The 23,944-nt window shown below is 37.8% G+C and overlaps 1 protein-coding gene across 1 annotated transcript in view; it reads right to left on the reverse strand.

Annotated features, from left to right (window-relative positions):
* VPS13B (vacuolar protein sorting 13 homolog B) overlaps positions 1 to 23,944 on the reverse strand; it is an 803,413-nt gene that overhangs the window by 66,617 nt on the left and 712,852 nt on the right. The window lies entirely within an intron of this gene.

A 23,944-nucleotide genomic window follows, 5' to 3' on the forward strand; every position in this document is an offset into this window, starting at 1 on the left:
CTAATGAGACTTCTTTCTATTATTCATCCAATACAGTTTTATTATTCAGATACTATAAGGAAGGCAATATGCTAAGAACTATAGAGGAAATAAAGAGAAGAGCTTTGGTCTTTGTCCCACAAGGAGCTTAAGATTTTACAGGGAAAATAAGGCATGCATAACCAACCAACAAGAGGCATTATGAGAGAAGTCTAGAGAAGAGAGGGCTTGTTTAGGCTGCTGTGACTGGGAGAGCTTCTTGAAGCATTTGGGTCTCAGAGTTTGGGTAGGATTTCAACTAGTAAGGATGACAGTCATTTCTGGGCCAAGGGGACAATCTGAGAGGTGAAGCCAGAAGGTTTGCTTGGGGCAAAGTTAATAGTCTCAACTGGTTGGAGGAAAGGGAACATGTAAAGAAGAGTTAGGGATAAGGTCAGAGAAGTAGATCTAGATTGTGGCCAACACTGATGATTTACTAAGCTAAGGAATTTGTGCTTTATTCAGGAATTAGCCTTCTGTATAGATGAGCAATGTGTTGAAAGGATGGTGAGAGCAGAGTGTGGAGGTCAGGACAACTGCAACAGAATGAGAAACAGGAGCAAGAAGCAATGGGCTTAGCAAAATATTACTATCCATTCTGCCTGGAGTCCAAGATATCTTTAATGTTCTCTTATCAATTTGGAAATTTTCTTTCCCCTTTTTTCTATTAAGTTTCCCTTACGGACTCACTTCCTTCACCACCTTTTCCATTCAGGCTTCTTACTCTCTGTGGCCTACTTAGCTAGTGTCTAATATTTTCCATTATGGGGGAAAAACAAAGTCAAATACAAACCACTCTTGTTTGAACTTCTCAATGGGAACTGAAACTAAGTATAAGGCAGGTTGTACAGTAGCCACACTCAATGGAAGGTCTCAAGGGGCTACATTTATTTTTTTCTAGCAGACCCTCCCCCTCCAGGGCTGCATTGGCAGCAAGATTAAATTCCACTGAAGACCTCAACTGGGAGCATAGAACTTTCCACTCATTTTTCTGAATAAAAAATAAAACTTAAACTGAATTACTGATCAGGGGCTTGGGGATCAGCTCTCAGGACCACCCACAGGTACATCCAAGGGAGAATTCCTGAATCGACAGATTACAGAGGAAAGAAAAACAAGATGAAATCTAGGATAATAGGGTACACCAAGGAAGAGAAACAGAGAGGGGATGGTTAAGAAAAATTTTTAAATTGTACCTTAAATATAAATGAAGGTACTAGATACTTTTCTGTGAACTTTACTTCACTATTTATTTTAAAATTGTTATCAAAATGATTTCTACTTAATCAGAAATTGAAAGTTTGTCTTCAGAGTCACTTGTATATTTTTTGCATTTTACAGTAACTTACAGTACAGTAATATGTAATGTTCTAAAAAGAAAGTGAAAATTACATAACTTCAAAATATTTCTCCAGGGACTTCCCTGGTGGTGCAGAGGTTAAGACTCCACGCTCCCAAGGCAGGGGACCTGGGTTCAATCCCTGGTCAGGGAAGTAGATCCCACATGCATGCCACAACTAAGAGTTCACATGCCACAACTAAGGAGCCCGCGTGTCACACTAAGGAGCCCGCCTGCCGCAACTAAGGAGCCCACCTGATGCAACTAAGGAGCCCGCCTGCCGCAACTAAGGAGTCAGTGAGCTGCAACTAAGAAGCCCACCTGCTGCAACTAAGACCCGGTGCAACCAAATAAGTAAATAAATAAATATTAAAAAAAAAATTTCCCTAATCCATTGTATTGTCTGTAGAAATTTTAGGACTTCTAAAAAATTAATGTGAAATGCAAGTGAAATAAGCTACTGAATACATATATATATATATATATATATATAAAATAAACATATAGTATATAATGTATATTTATATATATATTAAAGCTTAAGCATCATATTTGTTTTTTAAACTTCTAAACTCATATCTATATCCCAAGAGCTTAGTGCGTTGTAGGCATTCAATAAAATATTTGTTGAATAAGTGAATCAGGATTATTGAAAAATAACCCAAAGTAGATATTCAAAACTTTTAGTGGCAATATTTGTGCATAAAATAATATCATAAAATGAGAATCAAATCAAAATATTCAGAAACAGTTCCTATTTTGAATGACCTTTCAATACGGGAGATTTGCTTTATGTGGATAACAATAGTAGATTAAACTATAAATCAATGCAATCCCTCAGATCTATAATTCAGACATTGCAATATTGATATTAAAGCATAAAGTAGAGCCCAAATGATACACTAGATGAGCATCACGAGGGAAAATTAAGTTAAAATATTAAAACATTCTTGTCTATCTAAAATAATATCTGAAAAGCTACAGATCAAATTAAACAGATCAGTGTTAAACTGCTTGTTTGGAATGCATAAGTCGAACTGATAGTACATTTCACACCAATAAACTAACACGAAAGCAAAATAAAATATGTTGCTCATTATTCCTTTTTTTAAGGCAGTTGAATTTCAGGATGTTCAGAGTATCTGAAATAATGCTGAAAACCAGGTAGAAAAATGTCTAGATAATTGCTAATGCTTGGTGTCACTCTGATTCAATATTGGAACTCTTAGGACCCTATATATCCTTTTACTTTTATAGAGCACAACCTAAAAGAATGATAAAGTAGAAATAAGTCAAATTGAATTATTTTCTAGTGGACAGCTTGGACTCTTTGATGCAGTGTATTTTGGAGGAAAGAGGAGAAAGAAAAAGAAAGCTTTCCAAATCAACCTTTCAGGAGGTGATATAAGTCACTGTTATCCCACAAGTATCATGACACAAAATATGAGGGCTTGTAGGTTTTCTCTCAAGATTGTTTGAATTAAATGAAGGCTACAGATCAGCATAAAACAACCTCTTACAAAAGAAGGGAAACCTGGCACACTCACAAAATGTTGGTTAGAATGAAAATTGTAGCTGGAGGGTAATCCTTGTATCAAAAATCTAAGTTTCAGATACTCACTGGGCTCATCAATTCTAAACAGGAATTTATCCTGATATAATAATTATACATATGTGCAAAGATTTACCTAGATGTAGGTTTATTCCAGAATTGTTTTAATAATGAAAATTTGGCATTACTAGGAAATTAGTCAAATGAAATATAGTAAAAACAATAATAGCTATCAGTTGTTAGACACACACTATGTGTCAAGCAGTGGGCTGCTTTTTATATATTTTCTTATTAATTCCTTAAAACAATCTTATGTGGCAGTTGATTTTGTTTTATTTTATGGATGAAAAAGCAAGCTGAGTTACAGAGAGGCTGTGTGACCTCCCCAGGGCCACAGTGCTGAAGAGGGCCAGGTATAAGATTTGAACTGAGGTGTGCTTACTCAGAACCTCTCTTATACTTAGGATCCTCTCAAGCCATTGAGAAAAACTCACAGAATGAAAAAACGTGAACAATATTACTTAGCCAAAGATTAACCAGAAAAGGAGCACATTACAAAAAGATAGGTGCAGTATACATCCCATTTTTGTAAAACGAACAAAAAGTATATATTCCTATTCCTAAGGGAGAAAATGGCTAGAAATATACCAGAATGCTAATAGTGGTTATCTTGGGGTTGTGGGGTTATGGGTTTTAAGTTTCCTTTTTGTGTGTGTTTTTGTGTGCTTTTACGTAATTTCCAAATTTCATACTATAAATATGTATTACTTTGCAATCAGATAAAAATTAATGTTATTAAAATGAAAAAAAAAGTCTAATAGAAAGCATACAGAGCCTGCATTTCAAGTAAAAAGAAATTAGACATTTTTATTTTAAAAACTCAAATTCAGCTTCCCGCATGAAGTTTCCCCATTTGTCCTAGTCAGCTTTGCCATTTGCTCTGTTGGCACTTTGCTAAAAGGGTGACATGGGCCTCAGTTTATCTCTGAGGCCTCCACCACTGGCTCCTCACACAGGGTCTGACTTGCTGTATACTTACTCACTTGATTCTTGGAGCAGTTTAATGTAATAATTTGAGGGTTTTTTCCCCTAGGGCAATAGTTTTTTTTCTTTCCAATTTAGCAAATATTCTTAGGATCTACATCTATTAAATGTTCACCATAAGCCAACTAACTGTACTATACATGGTGGAGATAAAGACAAATGAGACACACACACCAAAAATTCTCACAATATAGTGGGAGAGATATTTCACCAGAAAAAGTATAGTGCAAAAATTCATGAGAGGAAGGAAAAAATTGTTGTAGGACTCCAGAGGTATTATGCTTGGGGAAATTAAAAGATTGACCAGAGACTGACATATTTTACTTACCCAAAGAAATAACATGAAAAAAAGACATATTGAAATAGAATAAAAGATATACAGGACTGTTACTTCTGATAAACGAAAGCAGGTGACATCCTAACTTGGAGTGGTTCTTTCTGTACAAAATTGATGTCTAAAAACCACATTGATTGCATCACAACCATGACAAGTCATAAAAGTAGCAAACTACGGCTTCAAACCTTTGTGCAAACAACTTGTCAATGTAATTTGGAAAATTAACTTTATATTATGAACTCATCAGCTTACATTCCTCTAACAGCTTTGACGATAACCCAAACGGAACTATTGAATTTTGATCCTGGAAAAGAAAGAGGCATACTCGAACAAAAAATCATCGTTTCAGGAGGTCAGATCTTGCTCTCAGGCAACCAAGAGGCATGTGTGAAGATTCCTGGGGATGGAGGAGAGTTGAGGGTTAGGGAGAAGACCTGCCTGAGAGAGAGTGGTACAGAAAGCGAGGATGAAGAGGCAGTGAACTCTTAGGTCAGGAACTGCCACTTACCCTCAGAGCATCCGTCATCAATAAACACCAGGGATTAAAGCATTAAAGGCACTGAAACACAGTAACTGATAGTTGTTGGGCTGTTTGAAATAATACTATTAACTATCTCCCTGGTCTTTCTATATCTAGTCTTAAATAGTAAATAATTTCTTTATTTCTTTATTTCTTTTACCACTCTATTTTATGAATGGTCATCACAAGACAAAACATAGATGAAGAAAGAGTCAGGAAAAAAATAAACAAAAAAGCAGTAGTTGTGAATGAGGGAAACTGTAGCTTTTTGTGACTTTTGACAATTCAGGATAACAGAGAAGCATGGGAGGATGTAGAAGCTTTCACCTCTGTATAGTTGAGAATATTAGGAAATGCCAGCTGGAAAATGGGAAGTGGAATAGAAACTGACTTTATTATCTGGCCCTGTAGCTGGAGATATGAGAATAAAAATCCCACCATTCCTCAAATAATAATATAGTATAACCAAGGGCAATTCATATGATACAACCATTAATAAATAGCAAAAGTGACATGAAAATAAGCCATGAGACCTATGAAAGGATACTGCGAAGCAAAGGAAAAAGCATATCATCTTAGAAAATAAGGGGAAGAGACTAGTTAATATAAATACCCAGTTGCAGAATTCAGGGGAGAGAAATCAGGAAAGGTTTTGGTTTTCTCTAAAGTATGCAAAAATACATGATTTCTATAAAACTGTAGAAAAACACTGAGAGGAAAGAAGAGTCTAGTATAAATAGAAAACAGCCTGAAGTTAAAAAAACTAGATGATATGAAAAGGAAATTAGATAAGAAATAAATGCAAGGAAACAAAGAATGCATTTGCAGAATAACAATCTACACTGATGCAAGTAGAGCAAGTATGAATAATTACTATGGAAGGACAACTTGAAAATCTTTATAATTGTGCAGAGCAAAAAGACAAATAGATGAAGAAATATGAGAGAAAATGTCATAGGTATGAAAGAAAAATGACGTATATAATTATTATAAAGAAAGAAATAATGCTATTCATATATCTATTAATCTTCATGTTTTTAAAACAGTATGTGTTACTTCATCATGCAGTTTATGATAAATCAATTGAATTTCCATGAGTAAATAGGATGTCAAATGGCCCACATCTAGCAAACATTAAGGCTTAATCAATGTTTCAGTGTATCTATAATCAAGTCATAGAAACTTTTTAAAAATTAAAAAAGATTTCTCATAAATAACTACAATCCGTATTCCAGAATTTATTTATGGTTTTTCATTGTTCAGACATTAGTCTCTGTTCAATCTATTACGGACATTTACATACTTAAGAGAAAAATAAGTTAAAAAAAGAAGAAAAAGTAGGGTGAAGAGTAGTGGCACTTTTAATTTATACATTGTCTACAAGACAATAGGATGCTTAATGGGTATTCTTTGCTAAAAAGTTACCTAAATTGAAATTATCTAAATTAGGGAAAAATAATTTACCTCACAACCTCACAATTTTTTTTTGGCAAAATGATTTAATAAGCAAATTCTCTCATATGTTAAAATATAATTTCATGCATAACTTTTTCGGAACATATTAACCATGAAATCAGATATAAATGCACATAGTAAAAAAAAAAAGGTCATTTCAACATTACACATATCTATTGTTGTCATGTTTCTAAAGGGTATGGGCTTCCCTATATTTAAATGATATATGACTGATAAAACATGAGCTGTGACACTAATAGCTGCCTTAAGTCCAAAACTGTGTGATAATCTTTGAGGCTGTTCATCCTTAATGCTACCATAAGGGGTTGAAAAGTAAAAATTCAGAGAAATTTGATATGTATGCTTATGAGTGTGTACAGAAGAGGATAGTCTGTCTATAAAATAATTCACATTTTCTTTTTAAATAATTAGATAAAATAAATACAAACATTAACTGCTTAATTGAGTGGCACTAACAGCCAGGAGATTTGGGTGCTGTGTAGACACTCTCTCGATAGAATGATAGTCATGCTCTTGGTTAGACCCAAGTCTTCAGTGGAAGAGATAAGGGTATGTTGGATGGAACTAATAAAGGATACTGTAGGTAAGCTGAGAAATGGAAGCCAATAAGATAAGAAACTGGAGATACTGTTTGATAGTCATTCAGACCTGGATAAATGTTCTGAGATTGTGAGCCAAATTGTCAGCTTTTGTTTGTTTGAAAATCAATTTTGACTAAATACAAATATAAACCATAGAGAAACCTAACCAAAGTTTGAATAAAAATTTTCTTTTAAATTGTTCTTTTAAAATGTTCATTCATCATTTAGCAAAATTTAGTTTAATGTAAAATAGAAGACATTGCCAACATGTGTCCTAAGGGAAGATCGAGTAGTTCTATGCAATCTGTAATTTATTTTTAGTCATCATGGCCATTTAGACAATTATAATTGTTATCCCTAATTTTTAATTAGAAAAAAAGTCGACAGATGGATATAAAAGAAATCCAAAATTTTTACAGTTATTTATTTTCATTTAACTAAACTGCCTTGCCATACTAAGAAAACATTTTCATAAAGGTTAAATAAAGTATTTCATGGCAACCGCTGCTTCTTAGTGCCTGTATAACAAGAAACATGAGCCAGCCAAAGTTGTGCAAGTTGGTTTTCTTTCCCAGTAAGGGAATGTGGTATCTAAGACCTTGTCCTAACTCATTTTATCCCCAAGTGTAAGTCAAGCAAGTCAAATATGAACTAATGCCTGAAGGGAAGTCCCTGACTCCAGAAGTATGGATTATTTCACATTTATCTTAAAATCTGCTCTCAGAGTTCTTAAAATTCACTAACTTGGCAAGTCAGGAATTATCATGAGAAATGAAATAATTTCATAACTATGAAGTCATCCAACATTCCATGCATCTGACACTCATTGGGCTTGGCCATGTCTTGGGCATTATTCTGACCTTTAGATAATAAGCTCTTCAATATCCTGTTCAGCATGGAAAGAATTAAAAAGTGCCACAGTATAATAGGTATGCCATTGTCTTTAATAGAGTTAATGCTTTTGTTACACAGACTTGTGGTAACAGGTTATGATTAAACACAATCACATTCTGTACGCTGAAATCTTTATAACATTCTTAATCAGTATTTCCCATTACTTAAAAATGGCAAAATACCATGCTTTAATGGTCCAGCTGCACTCCCTTTCTCCAAGCACTCTGTATTAAAATTCACATTTAAAATTAGTTCAGTCAAGGACCTTTATGTTTAGACATCAAGAATTCACATTTGCAGAGCACTAGCTTGTGAAAAGCCTTTGAGTGTCTTGTAAAAAGCTTAAGGAATCCTCAGTTACATTTTTCTCCAAAGCTATATTTCAATATCTAAAATTTATTGCCAGAGAAGGGACAGAGAGACCATTAGCAGCACCAGCAGTCATTCCTCCGGGTGCTTCACAGTTGAAATAATCCCCAGTTGTGCCCTTTTATGCAGGCTTGTAGAAAACTCCAGAAATAAGCCCTGGGACTGGATAAAGTGCCCTATCACAATCCTATCTTTGCCATTTCTTTACGACTTTAAAAGTCTTAACTAGGTCATACTGCAAACCATTTTTACAAAGAAACTTTGAAACATACAGGAAAACTCAACCCCAAACTTCTGCCTCTCATTTAAATGGAGTAAGTGTATTTCCCAACAGTAAATGAAGACATTCCAAATATCTCTATCCATTAGATACTTAATGACCAAAACTGTTAGGGCCCCATTTACTGGTGACTTCAACAAGGCACAATAACCGTCCTCACAGAACGTTAAGTGTCCTGGAATCTCTCAGGAAACTGAAAATATTTTAAGAGAGAAAGGTGAAGAGACCGAGTCTACAGTCTACTATTTTGCTGTTTCAGTGACTGCTTAGAACTAAAATAAAAATGCAGTTTATGGTGACTGGATAGTAGGCCTCGGGTACTCAAATGGAGTCAGTGTTTACAGAATATTTTGGATTAAAATCCTTGCCAGATGGTCCCAAGAACTGTTTACCTCACTGTTGATTTTAGCTATCTTAATGTCAGGAACAATAAAAAGAAGCTTGTTACTGCCACTGGGGAGCAAAGGCATACAATCCTTCCTCCCTAAATGGAATTGCTAGTTGTGGACAGCTGTGCCCTACACAACAGCAGGAGTGTTACTGTAGTTTCTGGGAGTCTATTTCCATGATTAGAGAAAGAGACAATATAAGGCAAATTTAACTTGAAATAATGTCTACTTTAAATCAATAATATTTGGTAATTGTACAATGTACTTTTAGTTTATGATAAACAATAAAACTTCTTCAGAGTTAAACACAATTAGGAAGAGTTGGACATGCATGTGGACCTGAAATGTGGTCTCCTTTGAAGTACACTGCTTGTCCCCTCCTGCAGCATTTTCCTATTTTATAATAGTTTTCATCAGAGGACACTGGGAGCCCAGAGGGGTAGAGGTGGGGGAGACCAGGAGCTACTCCTAATTATAAGTCCAACTGCATTGACAGCATACAAAAGCATACATTTTGAGATCAGAGGACCTCTTTTTGTGTGTCTATATAATACAGATAAAAGCACCCAATATGATGCAAAGAATGCTGTTTACAATGTTCATATTGTGAAAATAAGCTTTTAAATCTATGTTCTTGAGAAATATCAGATGTTATGAGAAATCTCAACATTTATTTATTCAGTGAACACTTATCAAATGCCAGTTATGAGCAAGATACAGGATTAGATACTGTGGAAAATCACTTTTTATTTTTGTATTTTTTTAACATCTTTATTGGAGTATAATTGCTTTACAATGGTGTGTTAGTTGCTGCTGTATAACAAAGTGAATCAGCTATATGTATACATATATCCCCATATCCCCTTGCTCTTGCATCTTCCTCCTACCCTCCCTACCCACCCCTCTAGGTGGTCACAAAGCACTGAGCTGATCTCCCTGTGCTATGCGGCTGCCGGGTTCTCAAGTCCATTCTCTATGTCTGTGTCTTTATTCCTGTCCTGCCCCTAGGTTCTTCAGAACCCCCTTTTTTTTTTTTTGGATTCCATATATATGTGTTAGCATACAGTATTTGTTTTTCTCTTTCTGACTTATTTCACTCTGTATGACAGACTCATCCACCTCACTACAAATAACTCAATTTCATTTCTTTTTATGGCTGAGTAATATTCCATTGTATATATGTGCCGCATCTTTATCCATTCATCTGTCGATGGACACATAGGTTGCTTCCATGTCCTGGCTATTGTAAATAGAGCTGCAATGAACATTGTGGTACATGACTCTTTTTGAATTATGGTTTTCTCAGGGTATGTGCCCAGTAGTGGGATTGCTGGGTCATATGGTAGTTCTATTTTCAGTTTTTTAAGGAACCTCCATACTGTTCTCCATAGTGGCTGTATCAATTTACATTCCCACCAACAGTGCAAGAGGGTTCCCTTTTCTCCATACCCTCTCCAGCATTTATTGTTTGTAGATTTTTTGATGACGGCCATTCTGACCGGTGTGAGGTGATACCTCATTGTAGTTTTGATTTGCATTTCTCTAATGGAAAATCACTTTTTTTTAAAAGCCTCCTTTTTTTTTTTTTTTTACACTGTTGGTTAGCAGAAAATTTTATTTTATTTTACAAAACTAGCATAATCCTGAGACAAAAAAAAGAACAAAAGATCCCCCAAACAGGCCAACAAACAAACAAAAAACACCTATAGACTAATGAATGAACACAAATGCAAAAATATTAAGTGGAATACTTCTAAATAAAATCTAGGAGTATGTTTAAAGAATAAATGCTGTGTTCAGGTATTTATTCCAGGAATGCTGATACAGTTCAATATAAAGAGTCTGTTAGTATATAATGCTCATTTCATCACACCTACAGGTCAAAGGCAGCAAAAGTGATCATTTCATAGTTCAAATAGAATCAACTTTTGCTCATGTTGAAAACACAGTCATAGCCTCCTAACACGTTTAATGTGGAGACAGAAACTCCTCAGTACACAAGGTCCTCTCCTCTCTCTACAGGCTCATCCTGCCCCGACCCCGCCCCTCCCTGGAGTGAAAAGCCTCCTACTTTTTTTCCCTCTTTTTACTTTCAGCAAATACCCACTACCACTCATCCTCACTCCAAAAGGAGGCTTTTGTGGTAAGCTAAAAATGGCCACAAATTCTCTTAGCAACTTGCATCAAGAGGTTAAAATCTTGTTCCTTATCCTTTGGATCTGGCCTCACCTTGTGATGTGCTCTGCCTAGTAGAATGTGGCAGCAGATACTGTGAGAGATCTGAGCTTAGGCTCAACAGGCTTTGCAGTCTTTGCTCTCGTTCTCCCAACTAGGCTAGCCTGCTGGAAGGATCACATGGAAGAGAACCCTGGCCAGTGGTCTGCCAAGTACCAAATATGTAGGTGGGGCAGTCTTGGACCACCCAGCCCCAGCTGGCCTACCATGTGACTGCAGCCTCATGAGTGAGCCCAGCTGAGATCAGCAGAAGAACCTCTTAACTAAGTGCACCTAGATTTCTGACCAACACACTCATGAGCTAATAAATTTTTTAAGGTCACTAAAGTTTTATGGTGGTTTGTTAAGCAGCAATAGATATTTGGTATAAACCTCATTCCATCCAGGGTCAATCCTTCTACTTGTGATCTGGATGCCTTCTTCTTCTCCCCTTCTGGGACCTGATGCTGTTAATCATTCTTCCTCTCTTCTGCATCACCAACCTATCTGCTATTTACTTCTGCTCATATATGAACGTGCCTAAGGTACTTTAATTTAAAATCCTTGCTTGACCCTGCAGCTTTCTCTAGCTAACACCCAATCAAGATTAAAAAAAAAAAAATTCATGCTCATTCTCCCTGTTTCCTCACCTCCCATTCATTTTTCAACCCACTCAATCTGATTTCTATCCCTATCTTGCCAGTGAAAATGCTTTCCTTGAGCTATCAGTGACCTCCCAATTGCCCGATACAATGGTCTCCCCAGTTCTTGCTTCACTCAATCTCCTTATGGCATATGACACTGATAATTCTATCCTTCTAGATAGTCTCCTTGGCTCTTAGAACACGATTATGTCCCAGTTTTCCTGCCATGTCTTGGTTTTTTCTTCCTCTTATTCCTCTTCAATGGATCCCATTCCTCAGCCTAACCCCTAAATTCTATGGGGTTTAAATCCTTATGGCAGCTCAGCCCCAAGACAGCCCCAATGATCCATGTCTCCTTTTATTTGTGTCTTTGTGTAGTCCCCTCCCACAATGAATAGGGCTGATCTGGACAACCACTAGGATATTACAGAAATGATAATTAATGACTTCTGAGCCTAGGTCATAAAAGACACTGTGGCTTTTGTCTTGTTCTATCTTGGATAACTTGATCTGGGGGAAGCCAGCTGCTATGTCTTGAGAGTACTCAAGCAACTCTTTGGAGAGATCCTTGTAGCAAGGAGCTGAGGTCTCCTGCCAAGAGCCATATGAGGGAGCCATTTTGGAAATGGATCCTCCAGCCCAGTCAAGCCTTTAGATGATTGCAGTTCTAGCTAATGTCTTGACTACAGCCTTACCAGAGACTCTGAGCTAGAACCACCCAGGTAAACCACTCCCAAAGTTCTTGGCTAATGAAACCGAGATAATAAACGTTTGTTGTTTTATTTACTCAAGTTGTGGAGTAATTTGTTAAACAGCAATATGTAACTAATACAGAGTGTGGTACCCGCAAGTGGGGTGCTACTGTAACAAAAGCCTAAAATGGGGTGGGGCGGGGCACTGGAGCAGGCCTGTGCAAAAAACCAGAAAGACTTGAGAGTATTAGTGAATATCTAAGGTGCTTCAAAGATACTATTAATTGAAACTTGATGGTCTTAGAGGAGGCTGCCAGTGAGGAAGTGAGGAAAATGTTACTGGAAACTGGAGGCAAGGGGTTTCTTGTTATGCAGTGGCAGAGAGTTCAGCAACACCATAACCTGCAGTAACATGGAAAGCAGAAAATGTGCCTAATAAACCATGTGATCTAGCTAAGGAGATTTCCAGGCAGTGTTGAAGTGCCTCCTGGCTCTTATCTGCTGCTTGTATCAAAGTCCAAGAGGAACGATGCATGCATGAGGAAGAATTGTTAGATAAACAGGAGCCAGGACTTGCTAGTTTTGAAAATTTCTAGCCTTCCAGATGGAAATGATGTTAAAAATCAAGAAAGAGCTTCCAGGCAAAGATCAAATCCAGGACACAGCCAGGAAAGCTGGGTCTAGGGAATGAAGCTAAGGATGTGGTTGTAAAATCCTCTGTTAAGATCTCAGAAAGATCTAAATTGGTGTCTCAATGAACTATTCAAACAATAGGGCTTCTGAAACACTTAAGGGTGATGTCCCCTAGCAGTATGGGCAGAATCCCAAAGCAGAGAAGGAACTGTCTTGAAGAGATGTGGGTGTGATTTTGTCCACAGTGCTGAACCAAAGCACTGTAAGATTAACAAGAGACCTACAGTGTTCTTTAAAGAATTATACTGGCAGAAACACTGCCAACTTAGACTGAAGAGACTAAGACAGTACAAAATGTAAAGGGGCCTTTAAACTTTCATAATTCAACTGGTAGAATGCAGGCTGAGAAAACTATGAAGAGCAAACAGAGCATATTTTTCTCATGGAAAAGGATGGATGACATACAGGCTTGAGCCAAAAGTCCAAAGCCAGGAGCCATGGAAAATTATTCCCAAGCAGCAGTATGAATGATTACTGATTAAGAAACTTCCAACATTTACCTGTTTGGATTTCAGAATTTCTACGGATCAGTAACTCCCATGTGTCTCCCGTTTTCTCCTCCTATGAATGGGAGTATCTATAATAGTTATGCTACGCCTGTACCACCACTGTACATTTTTCTACAGCAAGAGCTAACTCATAACATCCTCTGATCTTAGCACTCTTTCCTTGGGCATTCGTGTCTATTCCCACTGCTACCTAGGCATTGATGAGAGGCCAAATCTTTACCTCTAGCCCAGACTATTCTTCTGAGCTCCAGACCATTACATTCAATTTGCCTATTCAACATGGCCACTTGGAGGTCTCGTTAGAAAAGAGAAAGGAAAGGAAAGGCACCTTTGGATACACAGAGCTGAGGTCTTTAGTAGGCACCTTATAAATGTAATTTCATGGGATATTCACAGTAACTTCTTAATTTTGCAGAAGAGGAAGCGGAAGCTCCAAGGAATTACGACACTGTCCAATTTAACACAGCTAAAAAACCTTAGGAGGGAAATCCAGGTGTTCACAGCTTCAAATCTGTGCTGTTTCTAATATATCATCCTTCCTGCCTCCAAAGTAACCTAAAACTCAAATGTGTCCAAAATGGACTTTAGGGACACTGTGCTGTGCTCTCACATCTGCCCCATTCTCTGTATGGAAAACACTGTCCTCCTACTCAGTTCCCTGTTGTGGCCAAGTACAGCACCACCAACCTGTCCCCTAAGTCTGAAACCTTGGAGTCGATCCAGGCCCTTCTCTTCCATGGTCAATGACCATATCCTGGTGATTATAACCTTCAAAATATCTTCCAAATGGATCTCTCCTTAATAAACCTTCTCTTAGCATGTTAAAGATTTTGTTCCACTGTCTATTAGCCTCCACTATATACAAAGAAAAGTCAGTAGTTATTTGAATTGTTGTTTCCCCTGTAGTTTAACTCTGGCTGCTTCAAGGTTTTCTCTTTATCTTTGGTTTTCAGTAGTTTCATTATGATGTGCCTGGGTGTGAATTTCTTTGAAACATCTGTTTGGAGTTTTTCCTGAGCTTCTTGGGTCTGTAAATTTCTGTCTTTCACAAAGTTTGGAAAGTTTTCTGAGATTATTTCTTTAATTTTTGGAGCCCCATTCTGTCTCTCTCCTCTCAGTCTCTCATTACAATTACTCATATATTAGATCTTTTGAAATTGTCCCACAGGTCCCTGCAGTTCTATTTATTTTGTTTGAATCTTTTTTCCCCTCTCTTCTTCAGATTTGATGATTTCTAGTGATCCATCTTCAAGTTTACTGACTTTTTTCTTGTGTCATGTTGTATTTTTGTTGCTGAGTAAAAAATCACTACAAATTTGGCAGCTTAAAACAACTCACATTTATTATCTCACAGTGTCTGTGGGTCAGGTGTCCAAGCAGAGCTTAGCTGGGTTATCTGCTTATGGTCTCACAAGATTGCAACTGAGGTGTCAGCTGGGCTGCATTCTTACTTAGAGGTTTGACTTGGGAAGAATCTGCTTCCAAGCTCACTCAGGTTGTTGGCAGAATTTATTCTCTGGTGTCTATATGATGTGGGCTTTGACTTTTTAATGACCAGCACTGGCAGCCACCTGCAGGTGCTGGTGGCTTCCCACAGCTCCCTGCCCCATGGTCCTCTTCATGGGCAGCTGCAACATGGTAATTTGCTTCTTCAAGGCCAGGAGGAATGTATGTATCTCTCTCTCTCCTCAAAAGGGTCCAGTCTCTCTTTTAGTAGTTTTACCTGATTAAATTAGCCCACCTAGAATCACCTCTGTTTTGATTAACTAAAAGACAACTAACAGATATAGAGAAATAGTGGTTACTGGTGGGAGAAGAGAAGGGGGAAGGGGCAAGATAGGGGTAGGGGATTAAGAAGTACAAACTACTGTGTATAAAATAAATAAACAACAAGGATATATTGTACAGCACAGTGAATATAGTTAATATTTTATAATAACTTTAAATGGAGTAGTATAATCTATAAAAAAATTTGAATTACTATGTTGTATACCTGAAACTAATATTATATTGTAAATCAACTATACTTCAATTGAAAAAATGTTAAAAAAACAACTAATTTAGAAATTAATTATATCTGTAAAATTCCTTTACTGTTGCCATAGTTGCTTTAAAGTACAATATATGCCTGATAATTCCAACCTCTGGGTCACATTGGTGTTGGAATCTGTTAATTATCTTTCCCTTGAAATTGAGTAACTTTGTTTTTTTTTGAGATTCTTGAGATCTGTCAAGTAATTTGGGGTCATATTGTGGACACTGTAAATGATGCTATGTTGTGGACACTCTGGATTCTCTTATAAGTCCTCCAGAGTGTTAATATTTTTAACAGGTAATTAATTTGTTTAGAGTCAAACTAAAACTCTTACACCTGGGTGAGTGGCAGTGCAGATTAATTCAGTTCTTTAAGCCTTGGGTACAATCTGCTTTCAGTCTGCTCCATGCATGTGTGGTTCAGTAGTAAGCAGACAGGTGGGCCAAATTTCAACATATTATTTTCCCATTCTCTGGCTTTCCATTTTCCAAGATTTTCTCCTCACTGTCTAGCAGCGTTGGTTGCCTGAGATCTTTCACTTGGTACCTTGGGCCAGAAAGACAGTGGGCCACCCCTGCACTGCTACAACTGTGGCTGCCCTCAAAGCAAAGCCAACAAAAAATGGGTAAATCGTTCTGTGCAGATTACTTGCTTGAAGATTCTATTCACCTCCAAAATCTGCCTGCCTTTGTTCGTCTCCAGAGGTGGTTGCTTTGTGTTTTGCTCACAATTTATAGCTGTTATTCACAGAAAGATCAGTCTGTTAGGCATTTTCACCAATCTCTGACTTCTACTCTGTCTTGGCTCAGGTACTATAATCTCTCTCACTCCTGGGCTATACAGTGGTGCCCATACAACCCTCTGCATGTATTCTCAGCCTCCTCTAGACTGTCTTCTCAACTACACGACGGCAATCTTTCCAAAATGCAACTGTGATCCCGTGACGACTCTACTTAAAATCCTTCAGTAGTCAAAAGCTGCCCATCACATTTAGTTGTATCTCCTCAAAATGGACAGCCAGGCTCTTCAGAACATAACTCCTCCAAACAGTGGTGTGTTGGAGCTGGCTCATACTTGTTTGTGAAAAAGTATTGCTAAATATTCAGGAATCTTGTGAGCTGGTTGTTAAATCATTGGTAGCTTGAAATCAGCGATGGTAGGAGTACTTTCACCATGATAATCGGCCAACCCTGCAAATCAGGGTATTCCCATCACCACCAAAGAGCCAGTTTCCTAGCACACATCTCTTCAGCATGGCATGCAAATTTATGCCTGAGTTTATGCTGAACAAAACCTGAATTCCCTTGAACATGGCATGCTGCCTGCCTGTCTGTCTCCCTGGTTCCGCCTCATGTGCACAGCATACAAGGGCCCTCATGGCCTTCATCTACTTTTCTGTCTTGCAATTCCACACATGTACTCTACACTGTAGCCAAATTAGTCAAGTCCTACCATGCCATGTTGTTTCATGCCTCTGTGGCTTTCACACATGTTGTTTCCTTTACCTGGAACCGCTTCCCCACTGCCTTTCCCTGACCTAACACTTATTTAAACATGAAAATTCAGTACAAACATGCCTTCCACTAGGAAGCCTTGGCAGATTCCCCTCCTCATGTTAGGAAACATTTCCTTTGAGTTCTCATTAAGACCATGTCCATATCCAGATGCAGTTGATTGTATTTCCTGGTCTCTTGCTCTTCTTCCCTATGGCTAGTGTTTTAATTCAGTTACCCATCATTTCTCCCTGTCTGGATGCCACAATATCCTCATAGATATAGATCATGTCTATAATAATTTGTTTACTTTTCTGACTCCCTCATCAGACAGTGAGTTTCTTAGAAAAATGTACATATTTAATTACACACAATAGGTCACAAGAAATGATCATTTATTGATTACAAATGAATGGGAGGGAAGGAGACCAAACAAGCAGCTAGAAAGAAATAATGGCAGAGAGGAGGGCTTGTGAGTAGACTGAGGCAGGCCTTGGATGCCAGATAGTTTGGGTATATTTAATAGATGATGATGGAGGCTGTAAATATTTTTGGACAGGAAAGTATCAAAACATTTAGGAAAATGAGCTGTAGTCTGCAAGGTAGATTGAAGTGGGGCAAAGATGTAACCAAGAGAATAATTGATAAAAACTATTGCAATAGTTCATAAGAGAAGCATTAAAAATAACCATTCTTGATATACTGGGTTGGCCAGAAAGTTCGTTTGCGGTTTTCCATGGCATGCTACGAAAACCCGAACGAACTTTTTGGCCAACAATGTCATTACACTTGCCACTGTTCTAATTAGCATTTGAAATTCCTGTCTTTTAGTCTATATATAAATATTTTCAGGGTTTTTACTTAACTTCTCTCTGATTTAATAATCTATATCCTTTATTTTAAAAAGTTGAGAAGTATATAAAAATGTAATACATTGGAAAAATACCACCTTAAAAAAAAATACACCATTCAGAGGCAACCACTGGTAACATTCTGACATACCTTCCAGTATTTTGACATATTTTCCAGTATTTTTCTATGCATTTTTTCTTATATTGTTAAGATATATTGTATGTGTAGAATTTTATGTTCTGCTTTTCTGACTGATATGATATGGTAGCACTTCACCTTCCTATGTAAAAATTTAAAGGTCCCATAAAAGTTCATCTCATAGATACGCCAGATTTTACGTACCTATTTCTTTAAAAGTGAACATTTTGATTTTTTGATGGTATAAGTCAAATTATAATAAACATTTTTGTGTATAAACCTTTGCTTTAATTTGGATTGTTTCCTGAGAGTAGAGTACTAGTAAGAGATTTACAGGGTCAAAGGCTATGACCATTTTAATAGCTATAATGCTTCTTATCAAATTGCTTTTTAGAAAGGAAGTATCAATTCCACCTGCACCTTCAGTGTGTAAGAGTGCCTTTTCATTGCCCTTTCTAAGCAAACTCTGATATGCTGTGTGCCATATAATATAATAGCAGGGGCGAACACTTGACAAATTTATCGGTTTGAACGGTTTTGCCAACACAGGATATTTACCTGCGTCCCTAAGTCTACTTTTAAAATTTTTTAACTTGTGACTGTGGCAACAAGAAATGTGCTCATTCTCTAGATATATGTGTGCACATGCACTATATAAACGGATATGGAAAGAGTGGTGACTGAGTGAGAAATGACAGTCTAGCCAATAAAACTGACAACTGGCTGGAATTTCCCTAACATAGGTAGATACTCAAAAAACCATCACTTTTCCTTTAGGCAGGAGGAAAAATGATCAGATCTCACTTTTAAATATTTTTACATCCAAAAATAGAGAACTGCGGAACTTCCTGTCTATATGGGCTGAGAACAAGAACAATACAAATATTTTACTGTTATGTGGTAAGCACAGGTTGATTTTACAAGTGTTAGATTTAAACTATTACCTGTCATTTCATAATTTCTGAAAAATGCTACCAAGTTTTCAAGTGATGGGAATCCCATTTAGATCAGAACAAAGACAATTTTATATCAAACCTTTAGTCTCCTGAATTTTGTCCACTGAGAGACCTGAGAGCAGGGGTTGGCAAATCAGGCATGGCTTCTGGGCCAAATGTGGTGCACCACCTATTTTTGTATAGCCTGTGAGCTAAGAGTGTTTTTTACATTTTCAGATGGTTGAAAAAGGTCAAAAAAAGCATACTAGTTTGTGATGTGTGAAAATTATTGAACTTCAAATTTCGTTGTCTATAAATAGAATTTTATTTAAAATTTTTAAAATTTATGTCACACTCATTTAAAATAAATTTTAAAATTTATTTTAAAATTTTATGGCACATAGTCAAACTCATTTGTTATCATTGCTTTTGTACAGAGTTGAATAGCTCTGAGAGAGGCTCTAAGGTCCTGAAAGCCTAAAATATTCACTGTCTGGCCCTACATAAAAAAGTTGGCCCATCTCTGCCTGATGAAACTAACATCTGATTTACATTTTCTTCCCTAAATCTGATTACTTTGATGAGTATTTCCCAGATGCTCTGCTGCTCTTCCAAATTGATTCTTACCTTGTTGCATTTCGCATTTTTAAATATCTGCCATTTTCACAAGCTTATAAAACTTCCTACTATATCCATTTTGGAGCAATATTTTGTTATTTTCTATAGCTCTGTCTAGAGCTCATTTTCACCTTGACTGATGTTTTTTTTTTTTTTTTAATGGTACGCGGGCCTCTCACTGTTGTGGCCTCTCCCGCTGCGGAGCACAGGCTCCGGAGGCGCAGGCTCAGCGGTCATGACTCACGGGCGCAGCCGCTCCGCGGCACGTGGGATCTTCCCGGACCGGGGCACGAACCCGTGTCCCCTGCATCGGCAGGCGGACTCTAAACCACTGCGCCACCAGGGAAGCCCTTGACTGATGGTTTGATTACTAAAATTCAGTCACTCGTAGTAAGAATTCTAAAAAAAAAAGAAAAAGCATAATCTATAAATTGGGCATGTTTTTTTTTTGCAGTACGCGGGCCTCTCCCGTTGCGGAGCACAGGCTCCGGACGCGCAGGCCCAGCGGCCATGGCTCACAGGCCCAGCCGCTCCGCGGCATGTGGGATCTTCCCAGACCGGGTACGAACCCGTGTCCCCTGCATTGGCAGGCAGGCGGACTCTCAACCACTGCGCCACCAGGGAAGCCCTAAATTGGGCATGTTTTGAGGGTAAAAGCAAATGTAATTCCTTACATACAAGATAGAGGCATTCCTTTTGCAAGCAGTTTAATTACCTAACAGTGCTCTCTCTTAACCAGAAAAGGAAGTTAACTTGAACAGCCTACACACAAGTCCTACTATGATGGAAGCGCCACTAAAGTCAGTTTGGCTAAATTAAACAAAGCTTCCCTTGACTCTGAGCTGCATATACTGCCCATATTCTGGGGAAAGATTCCATAAACTCACATATCCAGTCCTTAGATTCAACTTCATATAATGTGAAGCACTTCTCAGTAAAGGACTGGTTACTGTTCTTGTCCAACCTGATCTGAAGTCTACTGAATTGGAATATTTAAGGGCCCTCTGTGGTGGCATATATGACTGTGCAGCTGAATATGTTCAATTATTCCCTAGGAAAAAGTTTTGTTCTTCCTTTGTTTGCTTAGGCAAGCAACTGTTGTGGGATATCCAGCATTTTAAGTGATTCTGCCTCAGAGCATGTGTTAGAAACTATAAGGAGAGTTTATAACATTTCAATTCTAAAAGGTTTTTCAGCTTTGGATTTCTGGAATTGGTTGTGTCTATATTTTTTTCCATCCTGTTGGGACTTACTGTTGATAGCAACCTCCTGTGTGGTTCTAAGACATGTTGACCTCTTTGAAACCTTTCCAGGTGTCATTGCCACTTTCTTGATCTCTGCAATATAAGCTACATTGTTTAGCAGAGTTAAGTTCTCTGAACTTTAGAAATCCTCCCTGAGACTATGAATTGACTAACACCCAAGGTAGCATAAACATGCAGACACAAATGTTCCTAAAACCAAGCTGCTGGGCAGTGCAGGATATGACTTGGAGTCTGGAAAAAGGAACAGTTTGCTCACTTGTGAGTCTATGACTACCTCCAGGTGCAGTTTGAAGCTAAGTGGTTAGCTTTTCTGATCCTCAGATGTAACCTCTCATTAGAACACAGCAGAATATGCAATTGTGTGTGTATGGAATTCCATGAAGACCCTCTGGGCCCATTAAGACCTCTCTGGCTTCAGAGGGTCCTAAAACACACTTCTTTACGTAGCATAGGTAGCTGTAGTAAAGAGACACCTTTTACAAATACAATCTAAGTTTTAGTCTAAAGATTATAATGACTAGCTCATCTTAAAATTTGTATCCAGAGGATGCAGTTACAAATTAAAAAGAGGAAAAAAAAGTTTAATAGATACCTGTCTTATGTTTCCAGTTTGTCATTAAAAGGTTCTTATTGTTTTTGGTCCTTAAAGCTTTGCAAGGGTTCATACTTGTACCAAGAATCCCATATTAGTCTAGCTTTAAATGTAGAGTATTATACCAGTGATTTCTCAGCCCTTCTCTTAAAACCTCACCATTTGGCTCTTCTAACAGACGAATCATGCTGTCAAAACCTAGGAGAGTTTGACAATGTGGTAGAAATAACACTATATTGAGAGTGAAAAGACATGGGATTCAGATCCATCTCTACCACCATCTTAGCTTAACATTTCTGTCTCCTTACCTATAAAATATGCGTAACAAAAAATACAAATCACACAGGGATATTATGAAAACAAGATTAGTAATAAATACAAAAAGACCCAAGTGCAGAAGAGTATAAATATGAAAGGTATAGTGTGGCAGTGGTTAGCCATTCTTTTTTCCTGTTTATGTCCTTCCCATCTAGAAACCGTACATCCATAACATGAAGACTACTGTTACTCCACACCCCTGAGCCTTCTGTTCTTACGATCACCTTTCCCATCCTGGCTCCAGTCTCCAGGGAATCTTGAGGGTCACTGAGGGCCATGGTAGTCTATGCAGCTTAAAATGTCTTTGAAGGGAGGTAAGCTTCCTCTGCTTTGCTTTTTATCGGCTAAGGCCTGCAGCGTGTGTGTATGAATGGGTGAAGTGGCTACAGGTACAGTATACGATTACACATTACTGCACCTTCTCAGAGGTTTCTTTCCCATCACTATTAGTTCATTTCTGGGAATGCAATGATCATAGAAGCCTTTCGAAGCTCTAAAAGGCTGTACAACATGGATTGCCTCTGGGTGGTTGGAATTATAGGTGGTCTTTTTCGTTTTCCTTTTTTGGTTTATATATCTGCTCTACGTTCTTACTTTTGCCATTAATAAGAAAAAAAATTACTTATTTTTGAAACGAACCAACCAACCAACCAATTGTCTTTTAATGATGTTACAAGGGGTAAACAACCAAACGACTTAAAAACTCGCTTACACAGACATTTCTCAAAAGGAGGATTAGAAAATAAGGGCACGGGCTTTCCTGGTGGCGCAGTGGTTAAGAATCCGCCTGCCAATGCAGGGGACACGGGTTCGAGCCCTGGTCCGGGAAGATCTCACATGCTGTGGAGCAACTAAGCCCGTGTACCACAACTACTGAGGCCTGTGCTCTAGAGCCCGCGAGCCACAACTACTGAGCTCATGTGCTACAACTACTGAAGCCCACGTGCCTAGAGCCCGTGCTCCACAACAAGAGAAGCCACAGCAGTGAGAAGCCCCTGCACTGCAATGAAGAGTAGTCCCTATTCGCCACAACTAGAGAAAGCCCACGCGCAGCAAAGAAGACCCAATGCAGCCACAAATAAATAAATAAAATAAAATAAAAAAAAAAAAGAAAAGAAGGGAATGTCATTCATTCTAAAAATACAAGTGCAATATCATATCATATGAGACAGTTTTGTAAGAACGTTTATTAGAAAAGGAGATATGATGTCTTAATGTCCTGTTAGAATAACCAGAATTAAACAGACTTAAGAAGAACTGCACTATATCTACTTTTCCAAATTTTATACTAATAGTGTGGCAATATGACGAAAAAGCAAGTAAGAAATCAGAATCGAGCTACTGAAAAAAAGAAAATAGCTGAGGGTGTAACATATTCTAAAGCTGGTCTATAGACGAGATGGGAAAACTCTCTAATCTAATGACTTTCTTTTAATCATAAGCAGACAGTAGTTTCCTTATTACCCAGAGTTTTAGAAATACATTATTCTTGAGAGTACTTCCTAGGATTTCTTTTACTCATTTAAGACATCATCTTTGTATTTAATTCATCCTCAGCTATCCCTGCAGGGCACATCCCTCTAATTATTCCCATCTAAAGTGACAGGAAAATGGAATTATACTACTTGGAAAACAGACATCCTTTGGTATGTCTTTTCTCAGTGCTCCCTTGGGCATAGTCTGTCATTGTGCTCATTTTGTCACAGACGGTGAGCTGTCATTGGAGGGCAAGGACTAAGACTTCTCTGCCTTTGAATCCCCAGTGCCTAAGACATGACTGCCACGGACTATATACACAGTAAGAATCTGAATAAACAAATGAAAAATAATACCCAACATACAATGTTTATAGTATATCAAGCACTATTTTAGTGCCTTGCACATATTAACTTATTTAGTTCTCATGACCCTATGAAACAGGTACTATTATTATCCCCAATTTACACATGAGAAAACTGAAGTATGAAAGCAAAGCGAGGTAATTCAGAGCCAGGATCCAAGCTGACGTACTCTGGCTCTACAGTTCAACCTCATAATCACCACACCAGGCTCCCTCAAGAGCACCTATGCTGAACAAGAGAACGTCCACTCCAAGAGGAGCATGGGTACACTGTGCTCCCTCCTCTAAACATTTCTGGGTTTCTGTC

Source organism: Grampus griseus, assembly GCF_964374135.1.
Source record: "Grampus griseus genome assembly, chromosome: 17".
NCBI lineage: Eukaryota > Metazoa > Chordata > Mammalia > Artiodactyla > Delphinidae > Grampus > Grampus griseus.